We start from the raw sequence: 14,953 nt of genomic DNA, 5'->3' as shown, positions 1-14,953 counted from the left end.
GAATTAAAAAAAAACTCAGTCATTAGATATCCTAAGCTTTCCAGTGGCTTGGAAGTTCTTTCAACAACCTTCACTTTATAAAACCAATGACAAGAAAGAGATAAATGATGGTTTAATAAGCTGCCTTAGCTAGTGGCCCATTATTGTGCAGTCAGAATTGTCTAGCTAGAAGAAAAATATGTACAGGAGAAAGATACAGAAGAACAAAGGCAGACTCATTGGTGTGGAGCTAACACAGGAGAAAAATACAATGGAACATGAGGCAATGGAGAGCAGAGATGATGTGGAAAGAGAAACTCACTCTTGGGAAAACAGAGAAGAAAACAGTAGAACTGATGAGAGGAGGGAGTCTTGGGAAGATCAATGACAAACTATTATCCATAAAGTTAGGGAAGTGAAAGATTTAAGACCACAGCTTTACACAGACTTGGATTCTAAACTTTACACTAATCAAGGATAGATTTTATTACTGGATAGTTCATTTGGTGGTCTGATTCAAAATATATATAATTTAGAGGGGGGAAAAAGGTCTTTTGTTTTGCCAGAAAAGCATTCTATTGACCTCTATTGTCAGAAACTCTGACTGAATAAATTATTTCTTACCAAAACATCTAGAATGTTAATAGGACATTTTCTGTTTATTCATTTTTCTTCTAAAAGTGGATTTGCTTAAAGTCTACCAGTCACCACTTCTTTCTTTGCTTAAATGAAATTTATTTTTTCCTGATAGGAAGACATTAGCATTTTATTTTTCTTCATTTGTTTTTGTTTGGTTGATTGTTTATCTAGTTGCCATCAGAGAAATGTCAGAAAGAATTATTTATTTTTAGTACAAGTGCATGCTGGAAGTACTTAGTGGTCAAGGAATAGAATTTATTTTTGTCTTATGGAAATTATAACAAATTGATTTGTTATATCAACATTGAAAATATTTTTCAAAATTTCTATTTGGAAGAATATGGTGGTAGCACATGTAGGCATTTAATAAATGTCTATTTGAATAGATTGGTTTGAAAAGAAATATGCTGCTTAGCCCATGGAATGTAAGGTATAGAAGTTCCTTGATTTGGAGTGCTTTTTCATCTAAATAGTTAAAGAAAAGCAAAATACAGATTTATTCATGCTTTTAGACTCCTTGGTTTGGTATCAGACATAATTGAATTCTAAAAGATCACTTATAAAATTAAATATTAAATAATATAGAGATTTTTGAGTTGATCAGTATTTTCCTTTTCTAACCTACACAAGGTTTCTAATAGTAACTACATACCTATTTGTGCCCTTTTGTCAATTCCTTTGTATCATCTTGCCATATGGCAGCTATGCAGGAATCCTGTGAATCATAGAAAAATAACTGTTTGAGCAAAGAAGGACATGGAAATCATCTGTGACAATCCCCTCATTTTACAGAAGTCAAGAGTTGATTCCCAAAGTGATGCAGTGGTTTGCCTGCAGTCATTTAGATGAATTAATGATAGAACTAGACTTAAATCCGGGGCTTTTCCCAACATACTACACTACAACCTTTCACAGTTGGCACAAATTGAGATCCATGGAACTTGGAGGCTTAAGAATTACTGAATTCTAGGTTGTCATTGACAAATCACTTTTCTCTTGCCATTTGGTATTAAGTATGATAAATTTGTGATGAGGATGCATTTGGTTAAGGTCCTAGTAATGAATGCTATTGCTGATTTAAGTTTAAAATCAATCTAGAAAATAGCTGAATATTACATCTTTGTAGTCCTTTTCTTGATAATGTGATTCTGAATATTCAAAAAGTGAAATGGGAATTTTCTCTACTTAGTTTGTATAAAAAAAGATAACTTTAGCAGAAAAAAAGTATTGAACTTGGAACTAATAATTCCACCAGTACCTTTGTTTTGAAGAAATTTCAAATGTCATCCTACCCTTGGACTTTGGGGAATAAAATGACCATTAATTCCTATCTTTTATATACTCATGTCTTTTTTTAAAGAGAAAATTTAATGCAAGGTGCATATTATCATAGAGTTACCAAGACTACCCCAAATTCACAAGAAATCTTTTGGGTTTCTTTGGAGTTTATTGAGGAAAAGAAGCATGTGTTGCAGTCTCCCTTAACCAGTTTCAAGTAGTACAGACATGCATGAAATGAAGTTCAGTGAGTCTATTTAGGGGATGGGAATAGTGCCAAAGCAGTGTTTTAGATTTAAAAGCTAGGTGTCTGGCGAATAGCACTTGGGACTTAAACAGGGCTGCAGGGAACAACTGTGAACACGGTGGTGATGGACAGAGGGCTCTTAACCATGTCAGAATCTCAGAATGCCTTCAGGAGTTGACAAGTGATTATCTCTTCTACTTTGTGAAGTGGAGCAAAGTATTAAAAACAACTTCTGAGACTTTTTTATTTTTAGCAATCATATTGCAGGTGTCCTCTGCTGATGTTGTCTTTCTGGACTCCCTATCTAGGCATTACTACTTAGTATTCCCATCTTTGCCTATGTGGGCCAGGAGCCCTGTATACCTGGAATAGAGCTGATTCTAGCAAGTCTCTTTCAAAACATTGTGGTGTTATTAAAAAAAAAGTCAGTTTCTGGGCTTTAACAATGAAAGGAATGTTAAGTGTGCCTGTTTGAAATCTTAAGAAGAGACTTGGGATTCTTTATTTTTTTCTGATTTTGATTTATGGACACACAGACACACACACATATGCACACACAAACACACACCTGTACTCCCTTTCCTAAGGCATTTCAGAATTGTAGAATTTTTAAATTGGAAGAGACCTTAGAAGAAATAAGGTTTAATCTGTCCTTCCATGCTAGCATACCCTTTATGAGATCCCTTAGCCAATCAGCCTGTGGTCAAACACTTTCAGAGATGCCATTTTTGGTGAACTCTCATGAAAAAAATTTTGGTTCATCACAAGCCAAAATATACATTTCTACTATTTTCAGCCATTGATCCATTTTCTGCCAACTGGAACCATTGAGGGTAAATCCTAATAATCCATTCTCAATATATCATTCCAAATGGAGGATAGTTTATATCTCCCCTAAGTCTTCTTTCAAGTTTTTCAACTGTTGTCTTCTAACTCTTCTTTCTTCCCTTCAGTTTTTGGTTTAAAGTTCTCTTGCTCAGGTCAGCAGTTGTTCCATCAACCATATTCTTCCTTGGCTCATTCTATCTCCATCTCTTAGAAGCCTATCAATCGGACATTTTAAACACTAGTACAGATATTCAGGAAGATCATAGAAAGGATTTGAGAGACCATTGAGAATAATTTCCCATGTTAAAAAATGTAGAACCCAAGGACTGAGGAATTAAAAACACTTTTGTAAGAACACAATGGTAATAAGTTGCATATTCAAGATTTGAACCGAAATCCAAAGCTATTTTTCATAATACCATTTTGCCCTCTTTCTCCTACAAAATCCTATCTTTTGAATGGTTGAATAGATAAAAATATACCTCTGTAGAACCCTTTTAGCTTCCAGAACTACACTACAGATAGAATTCAGATTTCTTCTGAAAGTTTTACTTCCTATATTAGTCATCAGAAATGAATCTCTGTTTACACATTTAAAAAAACTTAGTGGAGCCTCAGTCATATCCCAAAGACATCCCCCAGAAAAAGGGCATGCTTCCTGATTTGCATATGGCTGTCTTCCCTACCTTCAAGAAAGAATCACATGTTACCATGATGCATGTTTTCTTTCCTTGACCAATAACAGGATATTATGCACTTGCTACTGTCTTTAAATATTCATTCTTGATTTCTCCTATGATTTGTTGATGCTTTCTTTAAGAAATTTAGATTCAGGACACTATAGGAAGAACCTTCTAATTATTGGAGAACTTTTGTTATGTATCAGAGTTTTATCTCCTCTTTTTTTTTGAGTCCCTTTCAACTACGTACAAACCTTTTGTCACTGGTTTTAGATCTACTGTTTCCTGAGGAAGATATATTTTTTCTGATTTTTTTATGAATGATTCATTCATCCTATCTAGGAAGCAATTGTCAAATAAGCATATTCAACATTATTGACATGGTACTCATTTGAATATACTTGAGATAATTAATTCATTAGTCTTCTTCCCCTCCTTATGTAAGACTAGTCACTTCTCTTATTATCTAGCTAATTTTCTCATTTTTCCAGTCATAAGACTTGATATGGTGTTTGTTTGTAAATAATTTTCATGAGAAAAAATCTACGATGTATTCATTAACTGGTATTATTTATTATCCAAATATAATTTATTAGATTATTAGCTTAGTCTAGGCAAGATAACTTTTTCTATTTTAATAATTTATTAGTAGCATTAATTTTTTTAAATAATTTATTGAAAATTCATGAAAATATGTGGGTTGCAGTGCCCAGCATATTGAATACTAAGTATTTATTTTAGTTGAGGGATTATACTTATGTCATAATTAGCAAGTACAGAATTCAAAAGGTTTGCCAACAGCAGCATTAAGAGCCAGAGACAAAAAAAATACAAGTTAATGGTTCATTGTGTTGTTTTTTTTTAAACAAATTTTTGTATCCATGGAACAATATCCAGTCCCCATATATTAATGTTCAGAGTTTTGAAATCTCAGTATAAACATTCAAATGTACAGGTATGATTAGAAAAATTCCAGAAGCAAGATAAAAATAAAATTCTATGAATAATATTCCATCATGTACAAAAATATGTTACTGAAAACATACTGCAGTAAAGCTCTTTGGGATCTGTTCTCCTTCACATTGTGTACTTGGTGTCTATCCAGAGAAGTGAAGCATTTTTCATTGCAGAAAGTGGCTAAGACTGGAAAAAATCTCTGTACTCTAATCCCTCAAAAGAAAAAGAGAGAGAGAGAGAGAGAGAGAGAGAGAGAGAGAGAGAGAGAGAGAGAGAGAGAGAGAGAGAGGGAGGGAGGGAGGGAGGAAGGAAGGAAGGAAGGAAGGAAGGAAGGAAGGAAGGAAGGAAGGAAGGAAGGAAGGAAGGAAGGAAGGAAGGAAGGAAGGAAGGAAGGAAAGAGAAGGGGAGGGGAAGGGAGGGGAGAGAAGGGAAGGGAAGGAGGGAGGGAGGAAGGAAGGAAGGAAAGAAAAGAAAATGAGCTTTTGGAGGTGATAGTACATTAAGAAAATTAAAAAAAGGTTAGAAGTCCTTGTGATCCCAATCCTGTCTTGACTCACTGAGACTAACTGTTAGGAGCTGATCATATCAAATCTATTATCTTGGTCCCGGTAGCAATATTTTTGCCTATGAGGGGAAGTTTTTAGGATCTCTGTCTCACTTAAATACAGCTATAAGTTTTTGTGGTAATGAGTTTGTGTGACTATACCAGGAAAGACAATTATTTCCCCTGAGGATAGCCAAGTGTTTTATGCATCTAGTAACTGTAGAGTAAACCTTTTATTCGCATTCCTGGTGTATTCTAGCAAAGAAGATTTTTGTAAGCCTTCTAAAATGTGTTTGCACAAAAATTCTCTCTTTCCTAATCACATATACAGACTCACATGTATACAAGTGATTTCTATGGTAGAGATATTAAGCATTTCAGAATATGATAGGCAATATATATATATACATATATATATATATCTTAGAGATGTCAATATAAATTTAAACATTTAATTTTTTCTCATTAGTCTTTATTAGTCTTTTTTCTTGATCAAAATTCTTATTTTGCTATTCTATATGCTTATTTTTAGACTTTTCCACAATGATAAAATTTAGGGAATTCTCATTAATATTCACTTAACATGTATGATAACGCAATTTCAAAGCTTTTCGTTCCATTAGTTCTTTTTTTCTCTTACTAACTTTTCTATTCTATCATATCCCTCAACCTAATAATTTAATACATTTATGCCTAATCAGATGTCAGAAGCATAAAAGAACTTCTGCCCTGTCTTTTCTGGAATACTTTATTTTCCTGTTTGCGAAGGGTCAGTAATGAAGGACTGCATGTTCTTAGTAAGTCTTTGATGATGTTGATGGCATTTGCAATCTGCTTCTATTCCACTTGCTGAAAGAAAATGCCAGTAGAGAATGGAGAGAGGCAAGTCACATCAAATTGTGAAAATTTATTTTTCATATGAACTTGTTTATGTAATCTTAGTATACCTATTTCCAGAAATATTTCTAGAGTTACTGCCAGAGATGTTGTGGGATTGTATCTGGTCATTTAAACTGTTTGTGGTCTATTTTTATTATATGGTACAGCATAGAATAATTGTTTGTGTTTTCTTTGAGGTTTTCCTAGTCATGTTAGTCTTACACTCATCACTATTTCAATTTTCTAGATTTGGGGGACTGTAGAAAAATGAATTTAATAGAAAAATCACAGGAACATAGTATCTAAGTGTTGAAAAGGCCTTAGAGGCCATTTACTCCAATCTGTAATCTAATAAAAGTCATCCCTACAACATTTCCCCACAACAAAAATCCTTAAAGCTTAAAGACTTACAGTAAAGGGGAACAGAGTTAACTTTTTGCTTTTGGATAACTTTAATTTTAAGGAATTTTTTTCATTAAATAAAACCTATAATTGAAGTTTTTTTTCCTTACCATCTTCCTTCATGGTGAGTGTATTATGTTTCATTCTAGTATGTTATGTTAATAGATTGTTTTTTTCACGACTCCCAGAATACTTTGCAGATTCTCAACTAGTTAGATTCATCCTTTTTTTTTTTTTAGGTTTTTGCAAGGCAAATGGAGTTAAGTGGCTTACCCAAGGCCACACAGCTAGGTAATTATTGTCTGAGCCTGGATTTGAACCCAGGTACTCCTGACTCCAAGGCCTGTGTTTTATCTACTACTACACCACCTAGCTGCCCCAGTTACATTCATTCTTATAATGGTGGCTTACACTCACCATTTTGTTAAGTAAGCAAGTTGAAGTCACTGACTTCCTCCTTTTCTGACTATGAGTTGTAGTTAATATTTAAACTTAGGTCTTCCTGACTGAGGTCAGCCTTTCTTGTGACATTCAGGAATATTATGCTCATTTTCCAGATGAGGAAATTGAAGTTCAAAGAGATAAAGTGGTATATTCATATCACTATCAATACTAGAGTTGGTATTTGAACCTGTTATAAATAAATAAAAGCTCCAATTGCCTCATTCAATTAAACTTGTGATATATATCTCACTAGATCATTCTAGATCAAGCAGTTTCCCAGATCTTCATGTCCTATATAAAATGTATCCCAAACTTTATGCTTATCCCTGGAGATAAAAAGAAAGGCTAAAAAATTGCTTCTGACTTCACAGAACTTAAAATATAATAGTCACATGGCTGATTGCTATTGGAACAGGAATATAATCCCAGATCTTAACTCCAAGTCCATCTAATTTTTTTAAAATATATTTCCTTTAGATTGTGTCCTGACAGTCCGTTCCTTAAAAACAAACAAACAAAAAAGCCTGTGCAGCAGTATTCCATTGACCACTCTTGCAAATTAAAAATCTTATTGGCTTCATAAAGGTTTATCTATTCATGTTTCATCCTTTTAGCTTTTATCCTATCCTCCTTTATCCTTTTAGCTTCTTGCTGATTACTTTCTCTCAATTCAAATAAGTTTGCTTGCTATTTCCAAATGTTTGCTCTTCTCTTTTTAATCTCTATGCTTTCATTCACTTTGTCTATCAAATCTGGAACAACTTTTTTCACTTTTTTAAAGTTTAATTTAATTTTAAGTATAGATTTCACAGTGCTTACCAATCTTATTTACTCAAGATCAGAGTTATGTTTTATTTAAAAAATCAGTTTTAGAGTGTAGTGAATTCTTTGATGGAATCCTCTGTTCTGACAATTGCCATTAAAAGGCACAGTCTTTACAAGGTAATGCTAAAGATTAAAAGGAATACACCAGTTAGGGTTCTTTACCAAGAATGACTCTTTTTATATAAATAATGACATGCATCTATATTTTCGATTAGATGAATTATGGGATAAGTGAAATTGGCATCTATTCCTCTCTACTACTACAACATTAAGACAGAGAAACCCCAATATTTTACATAGGAGGGGCAATTTTTTATGTCTCCAAAGTTTTGAGAACTTTTTAGATTATGGAGAATTAAAAATGTAAATTACCAAGAATTTCTGTGGACAATTTCCTATAGACCAAGACTAGGGAATGGTAGGATTAGTGTCTTACCATGTGATCAACAATGTTATGTTGAACCTCAAGATGTTCACAGTTGAGTGCTTGAGTAGTCCTGCATTAAGGAAGGAAGGAAGCAAGCATTTATTAAATATCCACCAGGTACCAGGAACTATGCTAAGTATAGTTACAAATATTATCTCATTTGATTTTCACAACAGACCTGCAGATTGATGTCATCATTATCTTCATATTATAGTTGAGGGCAAACTTGCTCAAGGTCATACAATAAGTATCTAAGGCTGGATTTGATATCAGGCCTTTCTGACTCCAGTCTCAATGATCTATTCAGTGTGTCAGAGAACTGCTTTCCAAGACCATGTCTCTATTATTTTTACTAAGTATGTGACCTTAAGCAAGTCACTTGGCATTAGGAGTTGAGTCTCACTGTCTTCAACTGTTGATTAAGTTGATTGAATTCAATGAATTCTATTATTCCTTCCAACCCTGACCTTCTCTAATTCTATAATGATCTGTTAATAATAATGATAATAATTATAATAACTAGCATTTATATAATCCTTCTATGTACCAGGCACTATGCTACATATTTTTACAAATATTGTCTCATATTATTCTGTTATTATTAGCTTCATTTTACAGTTAAGAAAACAGACAGACACAAGTTAAGTGACTTGGCCAAGGTAAATATCAGTAGTTCCCAGATGCTTACCAAATCTGCTTAGTGCTGGCAAATGAAATCCTTCATTTAATATTGCCAAAGATGGAATGATAAGAGTTCAATTCTAATAGATGTTTATTTGTTTTAAAGTAGAAGCAGAACACTGATGATATATAATATATTCAGATTGAATTTTCTGATTGCTGCTTTGTATTTAGATAATTACTCCATGAAATAGCCATCTAAATTGTATTAGCAATTGGAAAACTAGAGTGGCCAGGTAGGTGGCAAAGTGGATGGAGCACCAGCCCTGGAGTCAAGAGGAGCTCAGTTTAAATCCAGCCTCAGACACTTAATAATTACTAGCTGTGTGACCTTAACCCTTGCCTTGTCACTTAACACCATTGCCTTGCCCCCCCACAAAAAAAAAGAAATTGGAAAACTAAATTTCAAATTCCCATAGAAAAAATCCAACTATTAAAATTATATTAACAGCTATTTAAGTACCTACTGTTTCTAAAATATGATATTAGGGATGAAGGGGAAAATATATAGAGATGAAACAGGATCATTGTTCTAAAGAAGTCATTAAACTTTTTTGTCATAGATCTTTTTGACACTCAGGTTAAGCCTTTTCTTTTTTTTTTTTACAATTTGTTTTTAGGTTTTTGCAAGGCAAATGGGGTTAAGTGGCTTGCCCAAGGCCACACAGCTAGGTAATTATTAAATGTCTGAGACCAGATTTGAACCCAGGTACTCCTGACTCCAAGGCCGGTGCTTTATCCACTACGCCACCTAGCTGCCCCATAAGCCTCTTCTTAGAACAGTTTTTTTTAAAAAAAATACATAGGATTGCAAAGGAAATCAATTATATTGAAATAGAGTTATTTTTTTTTAAATTTCAAAGTTTATATTTAAGAACTCTTGCTCTAAACTTCAGTAGAAAGAACACTTAATATAAAATAGAATTTGATAAGGCATAAAGGATGTAAAAATAAAGTACTATATGAGTTGTGTAATGAAAATAAGAGTACCTTCTTGAATTTGTATTTTTATCCCCAAATGCTAATACAGTTTCTGGAGCACAATACACATTTAATAAATTGTTAATTGAGAAATCATTTATAATTTTGAGAAGAGTTCATGGAAGTGGTGGCATTTGACCTAGTTCTCAAAAGATGATTATTATTTTAACACGATAATACAGGGCTTGCTCTAAAAGTGGGAGGACAATCTAGGTATAGGAAAAAGAATGAGAAAAGGAATGGATTTGGGAAACTAAAATATATATTTGGAGGAGAGTAAGTACTTTAATTTGGATGGAGGATGGTGATAGTTATATTAAGCAACTTTAAGAGTTAATGTTCTTTGGACTTTTTGTTAACCCAATTCTGATTGCAAAATGGTTCATGAACTTTAATACATCATCACTTATGATCTTTCTCAGGACAATATTTATTTCAAAAGAAAATATATTATCCACACAGAAGATTATCTGCAGGACTTGCACATCAATAGAAAATCTCTTTTCTATCTGACCCCTGCATTAGACAACTTCCATGATACTGGTGGATACATTGGCAAGAATATATCTTCCAGCTTTATGTTTTGCTTTGACAATTGTTTAACAGTTAACTGTAACTAGACCACTGTTGCAAGATTTATTGTTGGAAGGACTGCAGAAGTCATCTAGTCCAATTTCTTCATTTTATGCTTGAGGAAACTAATATTCAGAGAAGTGAAATGTCTCAACTAAATCCTCACAGGTTGTAACAGACTTAGGAGTCCAAACCAAACCCTTTCTTTTCACTGTATTCCTGAAATGACTTCTAGTGAATCTATGAACCAATTATTTCATATAAATATGGTTTCTATTCTGTTTGTGTCAATAAATTTCTTGAGTCCCTATAGTATATAATGTAAGCTTCTTACAAATGGGGCTATCCTTCCTTCCCAGCACCTGCTTCTGGTGGGTAGGGGTCATTTTTACCTTCCAGAAGGTAGGTACTTAATATATGTCTGTAGATTGATTCATTTTGGCTCTCTATATATTGGATGCAAGAAAAAACAAAAGCTTTCTGTAATAGAATTTGGCTCTGATAAGATCTCACTAAGATCCTTTCTATTCCTACAAATCTATAATTCTGTTTATTCCAAATACAGGCACCAAACTATTGGTATCAACACATACTTTTGAGTGTCCATAGAATAGAATACATGCAGGGGAAGGGGTTATTAGGGGAAGGAGCTGTTTCACTTTTTTATTTATTTCTGTATTGTATAGTGCCTTGGGATATAAGTCATTGCCTTGGACTTATCTACTAAGTAAAAAGCAGGTTGGAGTATATACTTGTTGAGGAAGTTTCTATACTGAGTACAGTCTGATAACTAAATCACAGACCCAGTATTTACTATGTGATAGTTTTTAACCAGTGCCTTCAATTTAGTTTTTAAGAATTTGGTAACCATTTTTTTTTACTTTTGTACTTTTTAAACCAAGAAATTAAAGAAACTTCATTAATTTTAATGTCTATCAGGCAGATCTTTTTTTAAAGAAAAAAATCTCAGTTCCTTTTATTTAGCAAAAAATCTCTTTTTTGAAGTGAGAAGTAGGAACCTGCTCAAATATTTCAAGAAAAATACATTAATATTGAAATAGAAGTATAGTAGCTATTCATTGTTAGGTATTTAAAAATGTAGCCACTGAATTAGACCTTAGAAATAAAAATTTATTTTCAGACCTATTAATTGCCAAAAAGTCTGTTAAATTTCTTTATAATTTTGGTTCAGTTCTGTAGTTTCTGCTTGACAGGCCATAGTGCTCTTTGCAATAATGACTTGAATCAAAATATCCTTCCTTAAAAAATTAAGAGTAACTTGGAATCAAAAAATAAAGAAACTGGGAGATGAATCTTTATGTGACTCTTATTTTTCATTGTCTTAAAGTAGAGAAAGATAATGCCTATCCTTCCAGATACATATCATATTACCATTCCTAATGTATTTTATTTCTATTGAAATTGACCTGATATTTTTCCCTTGTGCATGTAATGTCTTCTCTTTCCTTTTATGCTCAAACTATTCACCATTCTTTCACTCCTTTCCTTTCTCATTTCTTCCTCTTAGAATCTATATATCCCTAAAATAATTCAAGGTATGACATTTCCTTATTCCTGCTCCTGCCTTGATGGTTACCCTTCAAATTACCATTTTATTTATTTGTTATATAATTATCTTTGTATATTTTTTACACATACTCTCCTTCATAATATGAACTCCTTGAATGCAGTAGGACTGGTATATATTTGTGGGTATGAGTGTGGGTTTTTCTGTATGAATGCACACATGTGTGTGCCTGTTGTTTGTATCTCCAGTGCCTTTTGAAATGTCTTGAACACAGTATAAATTCATCTTGAATTAAATGGAATAAGACTTTTTAATTATTCAAGGTCACAGAGACATTAAAAGAATTCAAGAAAATATCAACAATTAGGCATACAAAGAGAAGAAAGGAAATTATGGCAATAGAATTTACTTTTATATGGACTAGAAACCTGAGCCCCAAGAGCCTAAATAATAAAGATAAATTCGGAAGAAAGCTTAAGACCCAATAATCTAAGAAACAGCTGATGTTCACCACATTTTTTTTTAACATCTTGAAGGTTTTATTTTAGCTCCTTTACAAGATAGAAATAATGGGTCTGGCAGCTGTTCTAAGGAAACCTTACAAAATAATAGCATAATTATTTTAAGATGTTCAATATAAACTGTATATTATATATTATATTTTAAAATAATTTAACAGCATAGATAGTAATAGAGGCAGCTGGTGGTGCAATAGAGAACTGGGTCAGGTTTGGGAAGATCTGATCATAGACAAGTCATTTAACCACCATTTATTTGCCTTAGTTTCCTCAACTATAAAGTAGGAATAATTCCCTACCTTGCAGGGTTGTTGTGAAGACTAAAATAAGATAATATTTGTAAAAGTGCTTACTTGAATAGTACCAGGTATACAATTGGTGCATTATAAATACTTAATTTCTTCCCTTTCCTTGCCAGGATTTTATTCCTTTCAAACGTAGTTTTGAAGGCATATATGAAGCTATATTAGGGTTTCAAATCAAGTTATGGTATAGAGCAGGGTTTCTTATCCCCCTTCCCTTTTTTGTCACTGACACCTTTGACAGCGGCAGTATCTTAGAATAATATTTTTTATTTTATTTTTGTACAAGTGATTTTTTATACATTACTAAAATATTCTTAAGAGTAAACATAATATCCCCTCCCTCAAAAAATATAGACCCTCATGAGAAATAAAGTAAAAGAAAGAGAAAAAAATGTGTTTCACTCTGTGTTCTGATACCATCAGCTCTTGCCTCAGGGTGGATCACATTCTTTATGATAAGTCCATCACACAAGTTACTTCCATATTTTCCCACAGTTGCTGATGCTTTTTGTAATTCCCTCTAGTCATACCTTCCCACTACCATATATTATATTTTCTCTCTCCTTTCACTGTGTCCATCTTCTAAAATTGTGCTGTAGGATAGCTGAGTGGTGCAGCAGACTGATCACCGGCCCTGGGACCAAGAGACCCTGAGCCCACTTACCACCCCTGAGACTCAGCAACCACCCAGCCCCATGGTCCCAGACAAGTCACCCAATCCCAGCCCCTTGCAAGAAGTAAAAAAGAAAATGTGTTATGTCTGACTATTCTCTCCTATTATCTACCCTCCTCTCTATCACCCACATCCCCCCTCCTTCTGCCTTTCTCCCTTCTCTCCTTTTTACTCTAGATGTCTATACTCTATTGACTGTGTATGCAGTTTCCTCTCTAAGCCATTTCTGATGATAGTGAAGGTTCCCTCATTCGCCCTTACCACATTTTTAAACTTATAACTGATCTTCTGTTAGATATTGATCTTAATTGAACTTTTCTGGGTCATAGTTATATTAACCTGTGTTATTTCTTTAGTTGAAACTAGAAAACTGTGTTCAGTTTTGATATAGAAACAAAATTTAGGGGTGGCTAGGAGGTGCAGTGGATAAAGCACTGGCCCTGGAGTCAGGAGTACCTGAGTTCAAATCCAGTCTCAGACACTTAATAATTACTTAGCTGGGTGGCCTTGGGCAAGCCACTTAACCCCGTTTGCCTTGCAAAATCCTAAAAATTAAAAAATAAAAAATATTTAGAAAGTCTATGGGTTTACACTGTTATTTTAATAAGCACAGCTATTTCATCTGTAAGAAACCAAAAAAGTAAGAATATTTTACAAAAATCTCAAATTCCAAGGTAGACGAACTCTCAAATCATTGAAATCTAGAAATTATATGTTTATATTATTGACTTATAATTATAGTCATTGGAGGTACTTTGTGGTCAGATTTTATTTTTTCTTTTGGTCTAATTATGTTTGACTTCTTGGGGAATCCTGATAGATTATATAGATTTCATATTTAAACAAGACACCTTGAAATGGAAAATAAAATTCTCTGGTTCATTTACAGAAGCACATTGACTTTGTCACAATAAAGTTATATTATTAAAATTTATAACTATATCTTCCTTCAACCTTCACTTGTTGTAGCAGAATCCTACTTTAAATACCACCAAGAAATGCAATAAATTTCTCTTTGAATTGACCTTCTTTCTCCTCTGTAATGGTCTTGTTTTTCTCTTTTATTCATACATTCATTTTTTTGCTATTCAACATATTTTTAGAGAAAATATTACCCTTGAATTTAACAAAGGTCATACAAATTACATTATCTTCAAAATAATTGCATTGTTTTATTTTGACTGTTCTGATAATATATTTGTATGCTTATATATTCATACATTCATATATTCATACATATATTCATACATTTCTTTCTATAGCTCATTTTACAGATGAGGAATGGAGGCAAAAAGGGTTAAATGATTAGTCAGGGCCACCTAACTAGTAAAGGAGGCTAGATTTGAACCCAGGAAGTTTAGTCTTCCTGACTCCCAGACCTGCACTCTATCCACTATACCAGCCACCATGTTTAATCTTTAGAGAATTTGTTGTCTTATAACGGAATGGAATAGTTAAGGAATTATATTGGGATACTAGATTCATAATGATGCATCTATTCGCTGTAAAATTTATTCTGTTGTGATGGCATTTCTTGGTATGGAAATATGTGACAATTTCTTGGT

At 33.2% G+C, this 14,953-nt stretch overlaps 1 protein-coding gene across 13 annotated transcripts in view; it reads left to right on the top strand.

Moving 5' to 3' along the window:
• Window positions 1–14,953, top strand: part of RYR2 (ryanodine receptor 2) — a 766,826-nt gene that overhangs the window by 187,397 nt on the left and 564,476 nt on the right. The window lies entirely within an intron of this gene.

Source organism: Macrotis lagotis, chromosome 2, assembly GCF_037893015.1.
Source record: "Macrotis lagotis isolate mMagLag1 chromosome 2, bilby.v1.9.chrom.fasta, whole genome shotgun sequence".
Taxonomy (NCBI): Eukaryota; Metazoa; Chordata; class Mammalia; order Peramelemorphia; family Peramelidae; genus Macrotis; species Macrotis lagotis.
This window is presented reverse-complemented; position numbering and strand designations above follow the sequence as displayed.